Source organism: Rhipicephalus sanguineus, chromosome 10 (assembly GCF_013339695.2).
Source record: "Rhipicephalus sanguineus isolate Rsan-2018 chromosome 10, BIME_Rsan_1.4, whole genome shotgun sequence".
NCBI lineage: Eukaryota > Metazoa > Arthropoda > Arachnida > Ixodida > Ixodidae > Rhipicephalus > Rhipicephalus sanguineus.
The window spans coordinates 98,251,368-98,268,243 of record NC_051185.1 but is presented as its reverse complement, the minus strand read 5'-3'; the positions used below and the strand labels follow the sequence as shown (position 1 = coordinate 98,268,243).

At 47.9% G+C, this 16,876-nt stretch overlaps 1 long non-coding RNA gene across 3 annotated transcripts; it reads left to right on the top strand.

The window, feature by feature from the left end:
* The first annotated feature begins 12,428 nt into the window (after positions 1-12,428).
* LOC119406611 (uncharacterized) lies at positions 12,429-16,221 on the top strand. 3 transcript variants are annotated; one of them, XR_007417851.1, is made up of 6 exons: positions 12,429-12,540; positions 13,274-13,392; positions 14,780-14,897; positions 15,197-15,292; positions 15,405-15,476; positions 16,181-16,221. It is a non-coding gene; the product is annotated as an uncharacterized LOC119406611 (long non-coding RNA). The 3 variants fall into 3 exon arrangements; XR_007417852.1 differs by lacking the exon at positions 16,181-16,221 and adding an exon at positions 15,862-15,902; XR_007417853.1 differs by lacking the exon at positions 16,181-16,221 and adding an exon at positions 15,543-15,583.
* The last annotated feature ends 655 nt before the right edge of the window (positions 16,222-16,876 follow it).

The window sequence follows — 16,876 nt, the reverse complement described above, 5'->3', positions numbered from 1 at the left end:
CATAAACACGTCTTCTTTGGCTAACGGAGCCACACTTCGCATAACTTCACCATCACCGGGCCACTCCTTCACTGACCTGCCGACTCCCTTCACTGACGACTCGCTCACTGACTTCACTACCGTCGATTGCACGCTTTTATCCCTTTCCCCCCGGGTTCTAGAAGCGTCGGGATGTTTCTTCTGCGTGCAGTACAGCTAAACCTGGGGAAAGGGCGAGAGCTTTCTCGTAGGTTCGAATCGCGGCGGCATCGCTCGCGGATGCGTCCCCCCCTTCCTTCTAGAAACATCCAGGATTTGCCGGGCGTTTGATCGCGTCGTCTGCGCCTGGCTCGATTGGGTGAGGAGGATGCGGCGCGCCGGCGTCTTTTGATGCTTGTTTTTTTCGTCTTTTCGCGCTTCTTGGCGAGCGGTTCGCGCCGTTCTGTCTCGTAGCAGTTTGAAAGCGGCCTCGCGCGCGCTTTATAACCCGCTAATTTGTGACACTGCCCCCCACTTCAAGAATATTATCACATAATATTCAAACAACACAAATTAGCGCGCACATACACATCCAAAAATGTCCCACATACAGAGTCCATAACTCAGTCCACACACAATGCGCGTCACATTCATAAGAGAACTCTTAATACAATTCCAGGGCATTCAATGTCGCAACATATGAAAGATAAACACAAGTACATAAGTACAAAACACCAACATAGCTTTCATATAAACAATGCGAACGCACAAAGCTCTGCAATTATAATGCATATACAATTATATCAATAGCATTGTACACATAATGTTAAGTAAACGACACTCGGGCTTACTAGGCATACACACATGACACAGGGAATAATAACACTTCAAACACTTTCAAACTCAAAACACTTCAAACAAATTCAATTCCAACACCCTGTCCTGCTCAAATAGACTCGCGCTTGCGCCCCTTCTTTCGGTGCTCGCTCGCTCTCTTTTTGTTCCTCTTCCTTTTCTTGCGAGCCGTTCCATTTGACGGTGCCGGAGGGGGCGTCTCTGCTGCCGTCGACACATTCGACATCGGCAAGGCGTGGTCGCGTTCGTTAGAACGTTCGCGGTGCTTTGCCTGGACGACCACCTTCGTCATCTTTTGAGACGCAGGTGATGGTGGCCGCTCAGTTGCAACATCACCTGCTCGGCGCGTCTTCACAGGCGGTACAGCGACCGTTGGTGCCTCCTCACTGATATTCCGTGATACCTCGGCCTCAATTTGAGCTCGGGCGGCATCCTTCATGACATTCCCTTCCGCACTTCCTTTTTGTCGCGGTTCCCGAACTGACGAGGGCTCCATCTTCGGGGCTTCTCCCAAACGTTCAGGATCGTACGGCCCTCGAGCTCCGTCGATGTTTCCCACGATTAGGTCGAACAGGGGGTTATTCATGCACAGGGCAGTAACTCTCCCGCTGAAGTAAGGGGTCTCAACTTCAATCTTGGCTTCGGGAAGCATTCGAATGGAACTATCAAGCAAGCGAACCGGTTGGGTATTGCCTGTGAATTCGCTCTCTCGGACCAATTTCTTTCGTACGATCACAGTAGTGCATCCACTATCTCTTATAACCGTGGCTTCCTTTCCACCAACTTTCCCCTTAACTGTCGGCATTTCTTTCTTTGTGTCTGTTGTCACCGCAGCACCAATGAAATCCATCTTCTTCCCGCTTTTCACATCGGCCAATTTATCACTGGTCGCTTTTGCTTCCTCGTTTGGCGGAGCATACGCACAAGCTGCTTTGTGGACTTTACTCACATCGCTTCGACATGCGTCGGATTTGTGCCCAGTCTGACCACATTTAAAACACTTCATCACACTGGGGCGTGAGAAGTTGGTCCGACAACTGTTAGCGCGATGGCCCACCCGGTTACACAGAAAGCATCGCGGGACACTCTCCGGTGCACGCTTGTTTTCTTCAGGTGCCGATTTCTTCGACTCCTCGTGAACTTCCTTTTTTACTTTGGCTAGATTCGTGCCACCTTGCGCTTCTAAGAATTGATCGGCTAATTCAAGCATGTCCTCAAGCGATTTAGCTCTTCTCTCTTTCAGATACAGCGAAAGGCTCAGTGGCAACCGGTGAGAAATTGCTCTCTGATTAAAAGCTCTCTAAGCTCACCGTACTCCTGTGCCGTCTCTGAAAGTTCGATCCACCTGTCAAAATAATGACTGAGCCGCGCAGCATACTGCGCTGCCGTCTCGCCATCAGCTGGCTTTCCCGTACGGAACCGATCTCGGAAGCCTTCCACGGTGAATCGGAATCGCTTCAGCAAAGCAGCTTTCACTTTCGTGTAATTAGCTGCATCGGTAGGTGTCAGTCTACCGTACACACTGAGCGCTTCGCCACTCAAGCAAGTGCTCAAAGCAGTCGCCCATTGCTGCTCCGGCCAATTTTGGCTTCTAGCTATTGTCTCAAACCTGTGCAGGTATGCATCAAGGTCATCTTTCCTCTCGTCAAACGCCACAAGCAGTTTGCTTGGGTTCAATCGGAAGCTATGATCTTCCCTTTCGCTGCTCTCCACTCTAGCCTGGACGGGAGTTTCTATGCACTGCTGCAAACGGAGCCGTTCGATTTCCAATTCGTGCTGCCGTTGCCTTTCTCTCTCAGCCATCTCAGCTTGCATCTGCCTCTCTTGCGCCTCTCTTTCTTCTTTCTCCCTCTCAGCTGCTAGCCTCACTCTCTCCAGCTCCAGTTTCAATTGTTGTTCTCTTTCTTCCTTCAACTGTCGCTCCTTCGCCTCTCGCTCTTCTTTCTTCCTCTGAGCTGCCAGCCTCTCTTTCTCTAGTTCTGCTTCTCTCTCTTTGATGGCCCTCTCAGCCGCCAACCACTCTCTTTCAAGCTCTGCTGCTTTTTCTTCCTTAACACTTTCTTTTTCTTCTTTTTCCTTTTGGCTGACCCACTTCCGTAGTTCGGCCCCAGACAAACCCATCTTCTCACCCAGGGCAACTAACTTCTCAAGATCCATGATGCCCGTCAAACAAAACCTAGCCGCGTGCACAAAATATCTGCCTAGCTTCGAATACCAAACACTCTCTGCACACAGGTTAGCGAGAACGCAGTGCAACACACAAAAATCGTTCGCAAGCACTATCAACGTCTCAAGGCTCTGTCTCCCTACTTTGGACACACTTTTGCACCAAAAAGGTCTTGTGTCGCGGACGCCAGAATAATTGTCACTAATCCCGTTAATGGGGACGGCAATCGCCGGGCGGATTCTAAGGGCTGGCGTCACGGCCCTCCGAAAACGCACCACGAAAGCGCGGACAATTTAGAGTTGGTCCTTTGGTGCGCCAGCGAACGCCGGTTGTGGTCCAAAGACCGAGTCAGAGCCGAGAGTCGATAACACAAGCGAAAACGAAATATATTCTCAGTTAAGGCAATACAAATAACACAAACACGTGCACATTCAGCTGTTACCAGTTACAGCTTCACAATAATACTCAGATGGTGTTTACACAACGGGAGCTAAACGAACAGATCACACGCTACAAATGCAATCGCATGCATTACAACTATTCAACGACAGTTAAGGTCCTGAATAGATAATGGCGTATCAGTCCACAATACTTGGACGGTAAACGAATGCTTCTCTTCAAGGAAACACTCACGCCAGCTCCAGCGTTGATCGTCGTAGCTCAACCGTCGTCATGACTTGTCACGGCTCACACGGCGTCGTCATCCAATTCTTCCAAATTGACGATCGGCCGACCGCACACCACCATAAACACGTCTTCTTTGGCTAACGGAGCCACACTTCGCATAACTTCACCATCACCGGGCCACTCCTTCACTGACCTGCCGACTCCCTTCACTGACTGACTCGCTCACTGACTTCACTACCGTCGATTGCACGCTTTTATCCCTTCTCCCCCGGGTTCTAGAAGCGTCGGGATGTTTCTTCTGCGTGCAGTACAGCTAAGCCTGGGGAAAGGGCGAGAGCTTTCTCGTAGGTTCGAATCGCGGCGGCATCGCTCGCGGATGCGTCCCCCCTTCCTTCTAGAAACATCCAGGATTTGCCGGGCGTTTGATCGCGTCGTCTGCGCCTGGCTCGATTGGGTGAGGAGGATGCGGCGCGCCGGCGTCTTTTGATGCTTGTTTTTTTCGTCTTTTCGCGCTTCTTGGCGAGCGGTTCGCGCCGTTCTGTCTCGTAGCAGTTTGAAAGCGGCCTCGCGCGCGCTTTATAACCCGCTAATTTGTGACAGGCATCCAGAGCTATTGGCATAGTCTGGCGTCATAGATCTGTTCTACCTTTAAAAGCAAAACTTGTTAGATACAATGCTTTCTTTCTTTCAAATCTAAACTACTGCACGTTAGTGTGAGGTACGAGAACTAAAACAAATTTACGGAAGATTTAACCTCCACATGATAAAATCCTTCGTCTAATTTACAACCTTCTTCACAGACATACAAAGCATCACCCATTTAATGAGCACGAAATCATGAATGTTTTCAACCTCTACATTTACAGGCTCTTGTGCAACTATAAGATTGAACAAAAAAGATATTTATCCACTATTACAGAGTTAGCTTCCATGATACGTTATGACCCAAAATACCCCCAAAGGTCATCAACCACACTGGATGCTTTCTCATACGAGAACTAATTATGGACAACAAAAAATTACCTATCAGCTACCGTTACATTTAAACAGACTACATTCCGCAGGTATTCACATAGCAGACATCACCTTTTCTCAACTACGCCAATATCTTATCAACTCACCTGACATTTGAAACTTGAAATTATGTGTGTAAAAATAATAATAAGTAAAAACCCAAAACTGCTACGCGTAAATTTTGTGTTTAGTGTATTTTTAGTTTATTGTCTGACGTTTGATCTATGCTTGTATACATGTCTATTGCATTGTGTTTTTTTTTAGATGCGACGCATCTCTTTCTCGGGGGTATGTAACGCGGCGTGGTAATCCGCACGCGCCGTAGTAGTCCGCACTCACACTACGCATGCGCGCCTCTCCTCCTTCCCTCTCTCCGACAGCTGCGCGTTACTCTCTCCACTTCTCTACCAGCACCTGCTTGCGCTTCTCCTGCATTCTCGCTTTTGCTTTCGCGGCGCATGCGCTACTCTCTGCGCTACTCTCCTCCTCTAAGCGGTTAGAGCGCAGCGCGTGTCCAGTGCAGCGCTTGCTTTGGTTGACTCCGCTTGACTACATTGGTGCTTCCGATGAAGCGTGATGGAAGCAACAGTCCCGTCAGTGAGTGGGCTGACGCAAGCACGCGTCAGAATCAGCCCACTTGCGTCCACTCAAGACAGAGCTGCGAGGCGAAGGGCACGCGACGCTGAACGCAAATGCTTGAAGCGAGCGGCGGACCCTGAAGTTGGTCAGCGCGAAGCAGCTTCGCAGTTAACCATTTCACCTTCGTCTACAACGTTAATAACACCGTTAATAACGATCCGAGGTCGGTAGCATGCCCAGCGAACGCCAACGGAACGCGATCGTGCAAGTACTTCGGCTTCTCATCAGCTCATGGTCCCCTTTACCGGAAGATGGTGTAATTTATTTTTCTGCCAGCACCGCGAAGCTATTTCGAACTTGTGTATTTACTAAATTCGATAACGTTGTATATCTTCGTCAGATCTTGTGTTCTGTTGCCGCCACTGCCTCTGTCTGATGTATAGGGGGGCGAGAACGTGGTCAAGCGGACAGTCGCTTTTATTCTCGCCCCCTCCATCACCTTTGTATCGGTGGAAATTAACGTTGTTATTATTATTATTATTATTATTATTATTATTATTATTATTATTACATAGATTTATTTGATCGCTCGAGTCCATGCCGACGCTGCCGACAAGGTCTCGCGATGCATCTTCACGTCTCGCAAAATCTCGAAGCATTCTTTACTCATGAACCATACAATGCAAATTCACACAAGGCGTGCGCTATCGAAAATGTCACAGTACAGAGCTGTGTACGGTTTGGAGGACCGTCCGTGCGTGAATCGTTTCCAGTATAAAGAGCTGTTTGTTCAGTTTATGAGCCCGCGCTGCGCGAAAGCAGTGCGTGGAAGCGGTTTTCCGCAGCAACAGTCCCATGCCGCACAAAGAAAGGCGTGCGCTCTCAGCGAATTGATTACCAAGATTGTTGCTGCTAGATTCAGCAGCGCCGGTAGACACACCTTGGCGTATAGAACATGGTTTACACCGTAGCCCGCGACGACCATCAAGATTTACCTATGAGTGAACATCGCATGATGGTATCCCGAAATGCCGTATGAGGAGACGAACCACGTGCCTTACGCCAAGCCTGAACGCGCGGCTGAAGTAGAGGACGGAGTTCGGGGCTCTTTTTTACTCGTGCTGCACTGTGTCGGCGCATGATGGTGCGCGCGACTCCATGGACCGGTGTATTAGCCACATTTTATCGTTTTATCGCGTTTTATCGGCCATATGCACTAGGAACAATGGGGTCGTTGCTATAGTTACGTGGCGCGCCGTGTTGTGTAGCGGCGTCGGCATGTGCGCTTCCGTAGGTCTCGTACCGAACCGTGCCGGGCATTAGCGATTCTTTTTGCCGCTTCCTTAGCTCAGCAGTGTTCTCCCGGTGGTCCTTATATCAAGCAACGTGTATAGAACCTGTATGTAGCCACCGGGTCTACACAGTGCGTGGAACGAACGTGTATCCATGTACCGTACAGCGGACGAAGCAGATGAAAAATTTGAAGTGTTCTGTGAAATCATGCTCGGGCACCACGACAGAACGTAACTGTGCACGTTGAACTCCTTGCAGGTCAGTGGCGGTTGTGCAATGTTCGTGCTTGTCACAGCGGGCGAAACTTTTGTGCCCTGCAAGACGAAATGGGAACATCATATATATAATCTTGTGTTCTTTGCCACATTTCCCTGGAGCGTGGCCACCCAAAACTGGTTCACTGAGAACGGTTCATCAAGCCATGACCTAACAACGTACTTGAGCTCGAAACCTGCCGATGGTTTAGCCATGGATCTATATGTCGTAATGAACTACACGTACGTGAAGTGCGAGTGTTGCCGGTCATTTCTTTATTGCCGTGAGATTGCGCGGTCGCTTCTAGCTCGCAGGCTGACTGAAAGCCCAAACAAATGCAAACAAAGCAGCAGCATAAAACTAATGCGTTTAAAAAGAGCTCATTATGGTGAAGCGCTGAAAGAAGCGGATACTTATGAAGAACACAGGACACGGCGCTTGTGACGTGGTTACGCCGTGGCCTGTGTTTTTCATAAGTCTCCGTTTCTTTTAGCACTTCACCATCATGAATGTATATCAACACGCCCAACTGGCAGTTATTCTAAAAAAAACCTGTGCAAACTGGAGGCGCTTGGTCGTCGCAACAGTAACTTGACTAGCCCGATATCATATAGCATCTTTATTTTCGCGTAAGCTAATAAAAGCAAGACCTCAAATAATAAATTAAAATGCTTTTATCAACTTCTTTCAGCTCAAGAGCAGATTACTCGGACGAAATTGTTGTTTTTGGTTGTTTTTGGCGATGATCTCGCCCATGTTTTTGTTACTAAAAATGTTTTTGTGTGTTCTTCTATCGCAATGTATAATGTATAATTTTGTATGTAATGACTTTTTTGTGATTTTAACCATATATGATCTTGTGCAAACATATAGCATTTTTCATGTGGCTTCCCTGCTATAATCTCTGAAGAGATTGGCAGTATTGTTAAATAAATAAATAAATAAATAAATAAATAAATAAATCATTTCGCCAACGGTAACGCGGTTACCCGGAGTGTTGATTTCCGTTCCGTTGTTTTCGGGTCGTCACGGCACACGCGTCGGGCATGCACGTGGTTTTCGAGCCGGAAAGAGAGACGTGCGTTTTACTGCGCTCTTCGCATGTAAGGAAGAGTGGAGAATCGGCCGAGTTAATATGGCCGACTTCCGGCTTCACCGAGGCTTCACAGAGAATGACATCTGGGCCCCTCCTCAGTTTTTCCTTCCCCGATGATTAGCCACCAGTAGCGGACTTTACGATTCTCAATCCGAGAGAGGTCCGCCTCTAGCTGAATGCACACCTCTGAGCAAGTAGAAAGGAAGAAAAATTTACTTTCAGGGGATCTAGTAAGGCACATTGCTAAAAGAGGCAATGTTGTGCTGGAAAGTTAGTTCATCCGTGAATGGTATCGCGTTCTTAAATAAATGTCGACGGTAGAGGTAGCCATAAGGCGCATGATTGAGTTGTGAAAGTATGGCGGTAGAAGAGGATAAGCACTAAGTATACGTTCTCTTGTTAACTGGCTCCAGTGCACGTCAGGTGTATGCTTTGAAGGACATTCACACTTTGGTATAAATACATACTCACCTATTTATGTTTCAAACATCTTGTGTTCATGTTTTCAACCTTTGATGTTTTAACCGTCCTTGTGCATACCACGTGAGGTGCCCAAAATTGGTAATGCCTCCAATCATGGAGGCAGTGCAAAAGCTTTGGGGCAGAGGAATCGATACAATCGACAGGGAAGAAAACGAAGAAGAAAATGGCTTTCGCCTTCGATCGAGTCGTTTTAGGCGAATGCATAAGCGGCCTTTTGACTGCTGTTTCAAAGCGAAGCTGTTTATGCGAACCTTGTGCCGGTGTGGTTGGTCGGCTGGTCTCTAAACCGGTCACTTGAGCAGTGGGAAAGGAGGAGCCTCGTGACAGGGTAATGAGAAGGCGGTTGCGTGATCGAAGACGGAGATCCGGTGTAGCTGAAAAAACCCTGAAATGAACAAATAAATACAACAAATATATATCAGACATTGGTGATTCAAACACGAGAACCTTAAGAAAGTTCGGCATCAGCAGCGTTCATGTTCATCCGACGAATGCAAAGAATAAGAATCGAAGCTAGGCTTTCTGCGTTGCAGTCAAGTATTCTACCATAGAGCCACCTTAGGCCTTGAAACTGCTTTGAAAAAGGTACCTTTGAAATAGCATTAGCACTAGAAAACTAAGATCTAAGGTGGCTTTGTCTGAATTGCAAGTAATGCCAGTAGACAAAGCCGCCACTTTCCCCATGCAAGTAAGCGCGCGCCGAATCAGCCTAATAACGAGTGCTTTGCCATCTGGGGCTCGGTGCATGCGCTCAATATGATGTAACGCTGTCTGGTCAGCTTGTAGCCTTAGGGGCAACTGGTGTGCTTCAGTGAGTAATGGAATAGATTGGGCCTCTCTAGGCAAGCCAAGCATGTCTCTGAGAGCAACACGATGATCCCGTTCCAGTTGAGACATTAAACCAGGCGCAACATTCAAGACTGGCAAGGCATACATCACGCAAGAGAGTACAGATGATTGGTACACCTGTAGAGCTGTCGTCTGGTCAATGCCATCGCCGCTAGCAGTCAAGGCGGCCAGATACTTGAGCAGGGAGAGCCATTTGCACCGCACAGAGGCAACAGCAGGGCGCCAAGGACGACGATCATCGATGATTACGCCCAGGTAGCGCTGTTGCTGTACCCATTATATCGGTGTGTCTCCGAGGTGTAGCCTGCTCATGCTTCGACGAGCGCGTTGCCTGGGGTGGTAAGCAATCGCGGCTCATTTCGCAGGTGAAATCTGCAGGCCAACTTCCACCAAGTATTCTCAAGTTGCATTCAAGGCTACCTGCAATATTCCACAAAGAAGGACCATGGTGGGTCGGACCGCTGACCCATAGTTCGATATCATCGGTATAAATTGCTATGCCTAGTGTAAAGTCACATTCTTGCGGTAATCGGCTTGGAAGTCCAGCTAGCACTCTGTTAAAGAGAAGCGGCGACAAGACGCTGCCTTGCGGGACGCCACAATTAACAGTGCGAAATTTACTCGTTGCTTCTCCAACGCGTACTTTCATCCTGCGCTCCGATAGAAAGTCATGCACAAAATGTAGCAGACGACCTGAAATTCCCGCAGTCATAAGTGCGCAGATAATCGCCCTATGTAGTACCGGGTCAAACTGTTGCTGTATATCAAGGAATAGAACGTAGGCAGAGTGCCTGCTTGCTCGAGCAGATTCAAGCGATGATACAAGATCTGCGATGCTGTCGAGGGCTGAACGGTGACGACGAAATCCGCTCATGACATCAGGGAAGGAAGCGAGCCCCTGTAATCTGCCGCCCAGACGAAACAGTACCATTCGTTCCATCAGCTTCATAACATTAAAAGTTAGCGATATTGGCTGGTATGACTTCAGATGTTGTGCAGGGCGCCCAGGCTTTAAAACTGAATTCACCACAGATGATTTCCACTCAGTAGGAATCCGACACGTCCTCCACACTTTGTTGTTTTCGTCTAGGATACCCTGATGAAAGACCTCATTGATGTTTCGCAAGGCTTGGTACGTGACACCATCTTCGCCTGGGGCAGTGCGACGATATGAAAGGTTGAGCGCATGGCGCAGCTCGACGAGAGTAAAGTCTGCTTGATCCGTTCTTATGTGATCTACGAGTGCTGCCAGTCATCACCAAAACTTCTTTAATGCCGTGAGATTGTCCGAATTTTCTTCGAATCGTTGCGGCTGCTTCGCAGGCTGGCTGAAAGACCGAACAGATGAAAAGAAAGCAGCGGAATAAAACTAAAGTGTTTACGAAAACTATACAAATTGCAGGTGCTAGCTCGTTTGCATAGGCGTGCGCAGGGAGCGGGCACGGGGGCGGCCGCCTCCCCTAGTCGCCTAAAACGGGGGGGGGGCGGGGTCGCAAAGTCTGCCCCATACATTGACTTCATAGGGAGGGGGGGTCTTCTGCGATGAGCCCTTCGCCTACCTTCGCCCCCCCCCCCTTCTTGAAGGGGAGCCCTGCGCACGCTTATGCTCGTATGAACAGTAACTTAGCTAGACTGATCAAGCATCTTCATTTTCGCATAAGGTAATAAAAGCACGATCTCATCCTACAGTATAAATTGTAATGATCCCATCAGCGTCTTTCAGCTCAGGGCTAGAATACTTGGATGAAATTATTTCGCCAATGGTATCACGTTGGCCCAGCGTGTTGAGTTCCGTTCCTCGTTTCGGATCGCCACGACGACACGCAGCTCACGTGCTTTTGGAGCTGGAGAGAGATACGCCGCTTCTACTGCGCATTTCGCATGTAAACTAGAGTGGAGAACATGCCCAGTAAATATGGCCGGCTTCTGGCTTCAGAGAGAATGATGTAAGGGCTTCTCCTCGCGTTTCCTTTCTCCATGATTAGCCACTATTAAGGCGCGTTCACACTGAGACATTCGGCGGCTAGAGCGCGCGGAATCCGCTTCGGCGGCAGCGAGATCCGCCGGAAAAGCCCATTCCGCGTCGATCGGTCCTGGACCGATTTTTGCGGCAGCTGCCGCCGGATTCCTTCACCGCGAACCAATCGGAACGCGAGTCGAACATTCGAAAAATGGCGGCGCGCTTGTGATATCGCAGTCGTCGAAGCCCGCAGCAAAGCGAAGTCTTTCCTAATGATACTGTAGCTCTCGACAACTGCCAAGTGTTGTCGCGATTAGCATCTTTGCAATACATCATCGCGATCTTGCAAAACGGGTAGCATTACCTCGGCTCGACCAAGCTTCTCGCGTCTTGCAAATCAGGACGAACCAACCACAAGTTCTTGCGTCGTTTCTTTTGTTCGGCGAATGCATGTTTATCCTCGTCAGACATCGCCAGAAAGTTGCTTTGCAGCAGGCCCAGCAGTTCGACGACCCTGCTCCTGTTTATGCGCTTCACCATAACGAAACCCGTACACAACGCCGAGCGCGTCGATGCCAGCGTTCCTTCGCGCGAAGGGACGATGACAACTAGACGCCCTAGTTTCGGCGGTGCGGTTGCTAAGCGGTGTGAACAATGTTGACTTTCGGCGGCGCGTGAATTCCGGTCGCTGTGGCCGGCGGATTCCCCAGTGTGAATGAGCCATTAGCGGGCAGTGTGATTCGCAATGCGATTAAGATCTGCTCCTCGCTGTAATCCATTGTGCTGAACATGATGAAAGAATGAAAAATCTACTTTCAGGGGACCTAGTAAGGCACTCTGCTAAAAGAGACAGTGCATTGCTGGAAAGTTTATTCGTCCGTTATCGGTATCGCGTTTTAAACGTATTTAAACGGTGTAGTTAGCGGGAAGCCGCAAGATTGAGTTGTGATGTTATGGCGGTAGAAGAGGATAAGGACTAAGTATACCGTGTCCACATAGAGTAACAGAAAATGACAAGAGTGGACACACGAGCCTATAAACGGCGGAGCTACGCAGCTTCTCGCCAGCCGTTAGACGGCAGCACGTCACTCCCTGTTTCCAAGAGAACGCGCGTACTAGTTATCTACTGCAGTACCTTTTCTGGTTCACGATACATCTACTTGTCTTTGTCAGATTATGTGGCTGCGGCAGTGGCTTCCGCTGGCTCGCAGTGCGGCTCTAAATCCGTCTTTATCGTCTGCGATTGGACAGTTCGAAATCATCGATTGGTAGCTGTCATGACCATATATGGTCAGATTTGCCGGCAAGACGACGCGGCGACGCATATAAAATTGGCTCTACCTGCTCCGCGGATAATTCGCTGGGATCGTCTGCCGGGAAGTTACTCTGCTTGGCGGCTGCTTGGTAAGAACGCCTTCATTAGGTTCTTTTTTCCCTTCATTACTTTGCAATGTATTTGTCTCTACAGCTTTAAGTTGACATTTGACGCAATTTGTGTTTTAGCGCCGAAAGCTTCTTTGTGCTTCGCGTATGGTGCTCGTGAATTGCTTTGCATTAAGAAATAGCTACTTGAAATGCTACGCAGCTTTTCCCTTCATTACTTTGCAATGTATTTGTCTCTACAGCTTTAAGTTGACATTTGACGCAATTTGTGTTTTAGCGCCGAAAGCTTCTTTGTGCTTCGCGTATGGTGCTCGTGAATTGCTTTGCATTAAGAAATAGCTACTTGAAATGCTACGCAGCACGTTAGCGAAGAAATCGTTTCTTGGCGCCAAAAATGAGTCGCCGCTTGCGTCGTAAGGTTTTCTTTGTGCATACAATGCCGTTACACGCAGTTCTAATTCACTGCATGGGTGTGCAAATGTGTGAAAGAGTGCAGTTATGCTTTGAATCGTTATTTGTGGTATTCGCAGTTTGCTTGACGCCTATGTTAAGAGCCAAATTAGAGAGAACTTGAGAAATGAGAACAGTGTTCGTTGGCCGTGGCTACGACGTAATATTCTCGTACCGAAGGTTGCTTTGTTTTCACTGCGGCAACTGCTGGGACTGTTTTTCGCGAAAGGGCGCTGAGAAGTGCGTCGGAGACAATTTGTGCGAAGGCCAGAGAAAATACGGTCAACTTTTTCTCTTTTTTCAGGTCATGCCGTCCGGAGTCAAGTACTACGGCAGCTACTGCTGCGCTGCGTAGTGCAACAACAACGGCAGGACAGGGAGAGAGCGTGGTACTAAGTGGTTCAGGATTCCGCGAGACGACAGGTAGCCCTTTGCACATTTCCAAGATGTAATTTTGAAGTTGTGGTTGTCATTAACTAACTATCAAAGTATGTTTGTATCTTTCGCACTATTTTGCCGTTCAGCTAGTTAGTGTTTGGATGGTCATACATGCATATTCTTCATTCGCCTAAATCGAGTGGCCCCTTTTCACTCTCAAAACTCTGAAAACTTCGCACTGGAGGTGTCGCGGAGCTGGGCGGCCTTCCTCGTTTCTCCTTTCTTTTTCTGTTTCTTGCATCTTTTTCTGTCCCTATCTCTTTCTCTCTCTACCTAGTTTTCCCTTTCTGTATCTCTCTGGGCTCATTCTTGCTATGTATTTCTTCATTTTCTCTGTCCCTCTGTTTCTTTTTCTCTTTATTTGTTTTTCACTCTGTGTCTTTGTCACCTTTTCATGCCTTTTCCTTTCATTCCTGTCTGCGTTCTATCTCATTTTCACATGGTCGTTTTTGTTTGACACTCGCACCAGTTGTATTTGGTAGTAGAGCTTGCCAGATTCCTGTGGTGCTTATCCTTCCGAGGAGTTTTGCATGACTGAGCACAACTTAATGATAGCTTAAACAGCTCCACTGTAAAGAGAACGAAGAGAGAGTGAGAGTTTATGATAAGTTTTACGATGTTGCACAAGTCAGTGGCAGCTTAATTGAGTTTGTTTTAAAAAATGTAGTTCCCAATGCGTTAAACTCTGTTGGATATACATGACTTGCAGCTATTGGCCATTGCTGGTGTTCTATCTGTTGCCTTAAGTGCTTTCATCATGAGTGCGCATTGGAGTTGGACTTCCCTCTTAAGCAGAACTCCCCCCACCCCCAGGGCAAAGGTCTGGTTGCAGTATGCTGATCGTCAAGACCTGCTTTCTAAGCCAGCCTCGCAGCTGTATGCCGTCTACCGCCTGTGCAGTGAGCACTTTGAGCCACAGTGCTTTATGGACCCTGGGCGAACAAAGCTTAAAAAAACCGCTCTTCCTTCTGCCCCCCCATTGACTCGCTGGCAGATGATGATAGCGCAGGGTAAACTGTTTGAGAAATGCGTGTGCACACAACTGTCCAAAGTTGTGTTTTTTTTGTACTAACTCTGTGCACTGTGTCGTAACCTTCTGGTTACTTTAGGCAGAGGCTATTTTCTCTATAAAACACTGTTGCTAAATCGCAAGGTGTGTGTTATGTGTGTTGTACTTATCTCTGTGTTTTTCAATGCATCGCCTTCAGCGATTGTCTAGCAGTCTGTCCTGTGTTAACTCACTTTGTTGTTATTTGTGAGCTGTGTTCATTTCGTTAAGCATTCAAACCATGTAAACAAATACATGGCCATTGCGTGCCGTCTACTTTATTCTATACCTTTATTCTATACTGCTGGCATTTATTCTGTCCAGCCCAGTCTACCAGTCCATTTGTGGCATGTGAGAGCTTTGTTGACATGAGGTCTGACCCGGAGATCCTTCATTCATGACTGCAGTGAACCTTTCCCACCTTATGGTTCACAGGGTCAAGGTAACATTTCTCGTTTTCTGATGGTAGCTGTCAAGTTGCATAGTGCTAATCCAACTTGTCCATAAGTGCATGTAGTGCTTGATCATGCTGCCAGTAGGCACGGTGTGGCAGATGCAGTGAATGCAATTGCGTAAGAAGTATCCCTTACCTTAAACCACTGTTTCAGAGCTGCTCATAAGTCTGGTCTTTACTAATTCACATCTGAACTAGGTGTCCTTATTTTGTGTGGGTGCATGAGCATGTCTTATGGTGCTAATTTGATTGATGGGAGGCCTCTATTAATGCAAAGTTTTTTTTAGGGGTAACCAAAGCGGCTTCCAGGAGAACATCCAGTCTAGTCGGGGGTGACGAGAGTGAGAGTGTAAAGGAGAGCTCCTGTTCCCTGGCACTGCCTGGTAAGTCGTCTGTCGTTCTCTTTTGTGTTAATTCAGACTTTATCTGATGGCAGGAAAATGGTTAGAGGAAAGGTGTTTCTGTTCAACAGTTCGTTCTTTTGTGTTATTGCAGAAGGGACCCTAGTCGACAGCCACAAGCAACCTGTGAAGGGTGCTGCGGAGACTCCTTGCTCTACTGCCCATGGTAAGGAGTTTTTCTGGCACAGTTTGCTCGGTATCTCATTGGTGTCTTTCGTTGATGTCATTGCAGAAGAAAGTCCAGTCGGTGGTGACAAGAGTGAGAGTGTAAAGGAGAGCTCCTGTTCCCTGGCACTGCCTGGTAAGTCGTCTGTCGTTCTCTTTTGTGTTAATTCAGACTTTATCTGATGGCAGGAAAATGGTTAGAGGAAAGGTGTTTCTGTTCAACAGTTCGTTCTTTTGTGTTATTGCAGAAGGGACCCCAGTCGACAGCCACAAGCAACCTGTGAAGGGTGCTGCGGAGACTCCTTGCTCTACTGCCCATGGTAAGGAGTTTTTCTGGCACAGTTTGCTCGGTATCTCATTGGTGTCTTTCGTTGATGTCATTGCAGAAGAAAGTCCAGTCGGTGGTGACAAGAGTGAGAGTGTAAAGGAGAGCTCCTGTTCCCTGGCACTGCCTGGTAAGTCGTCTGTCGTTCTCTTTTGTGTTAATTCAGACTTTATCTGATGGCAGGAAAATGGTTAGAGGAAAGGTGTTTCTGTTCAACAGTTCGTTCTTTTGTGTTATTGCAGAAGGGACCCCAGTCGACAGCCACAAGCAACCTGTGAAGGGTGCTGCGGAGACTCCTTGCTCTACTGCCCATGGTAAGGAGTTTTTCTGGCACAGTTTGCTCGGTATCTCATTGGTGTCTTTCGTTGATGTCATTGCAGAAGAAAGTCCAGTCGGTGGTGACAAGAGTGAGAGTGTAAAGGAGAGCTCCTGTTCCCTGGCACTGCCTGGTAAGTCGTCTGTCGTTCTCTTTTGTGTTAATTCAGACTTTATCTGATGGCAGGAAAATGGTTAGAGGAAAGGTGTTTCTGTTCAACAGTTCGTTCTTTTGTGTTATTGCAGAAGGGACCCCAGTCGACAGCCACAAGCAACCTGTGAAGGGTGCTGCGGAGATTCCATGCCCTACTGTCAATGGTGAGATGCGGTTTAATGGCACCAATTGCTTAGTATCTTATTGCTGTCCTTGTTAATCTGCTTGCAGAGTCAAGTCCAACCAGCAGTGACGAAAGTGACGGCGAAAAGGAGAGCGCTTGTTCCTCGGCCCCACCTAGTAAGAGCGTTATTTCTTTTTATGTTTGTTGGGCAACCATCTCTAACGTAGTCTTGCCTCACGGGCATGGGCTGAGCAGCTATATGGCAAAGTGCAGTGTCCGTCATAATCATAATAGTTTCGGGGCATAAAATCTCTGCAGTTGTTATTGAAAAGCCTAAAGGCATGTGTTGCAGAGTGCTTGGCCTTGCTGCATATACAGCACACAAAGCAGCTAAAAGTTAAGGTAACTAACATAGTGGCCATCGACACTAATTTATCCAGGAGCTGCATCGTAAATGCAGCTCCTAGTGAGTTATGAAAGTAG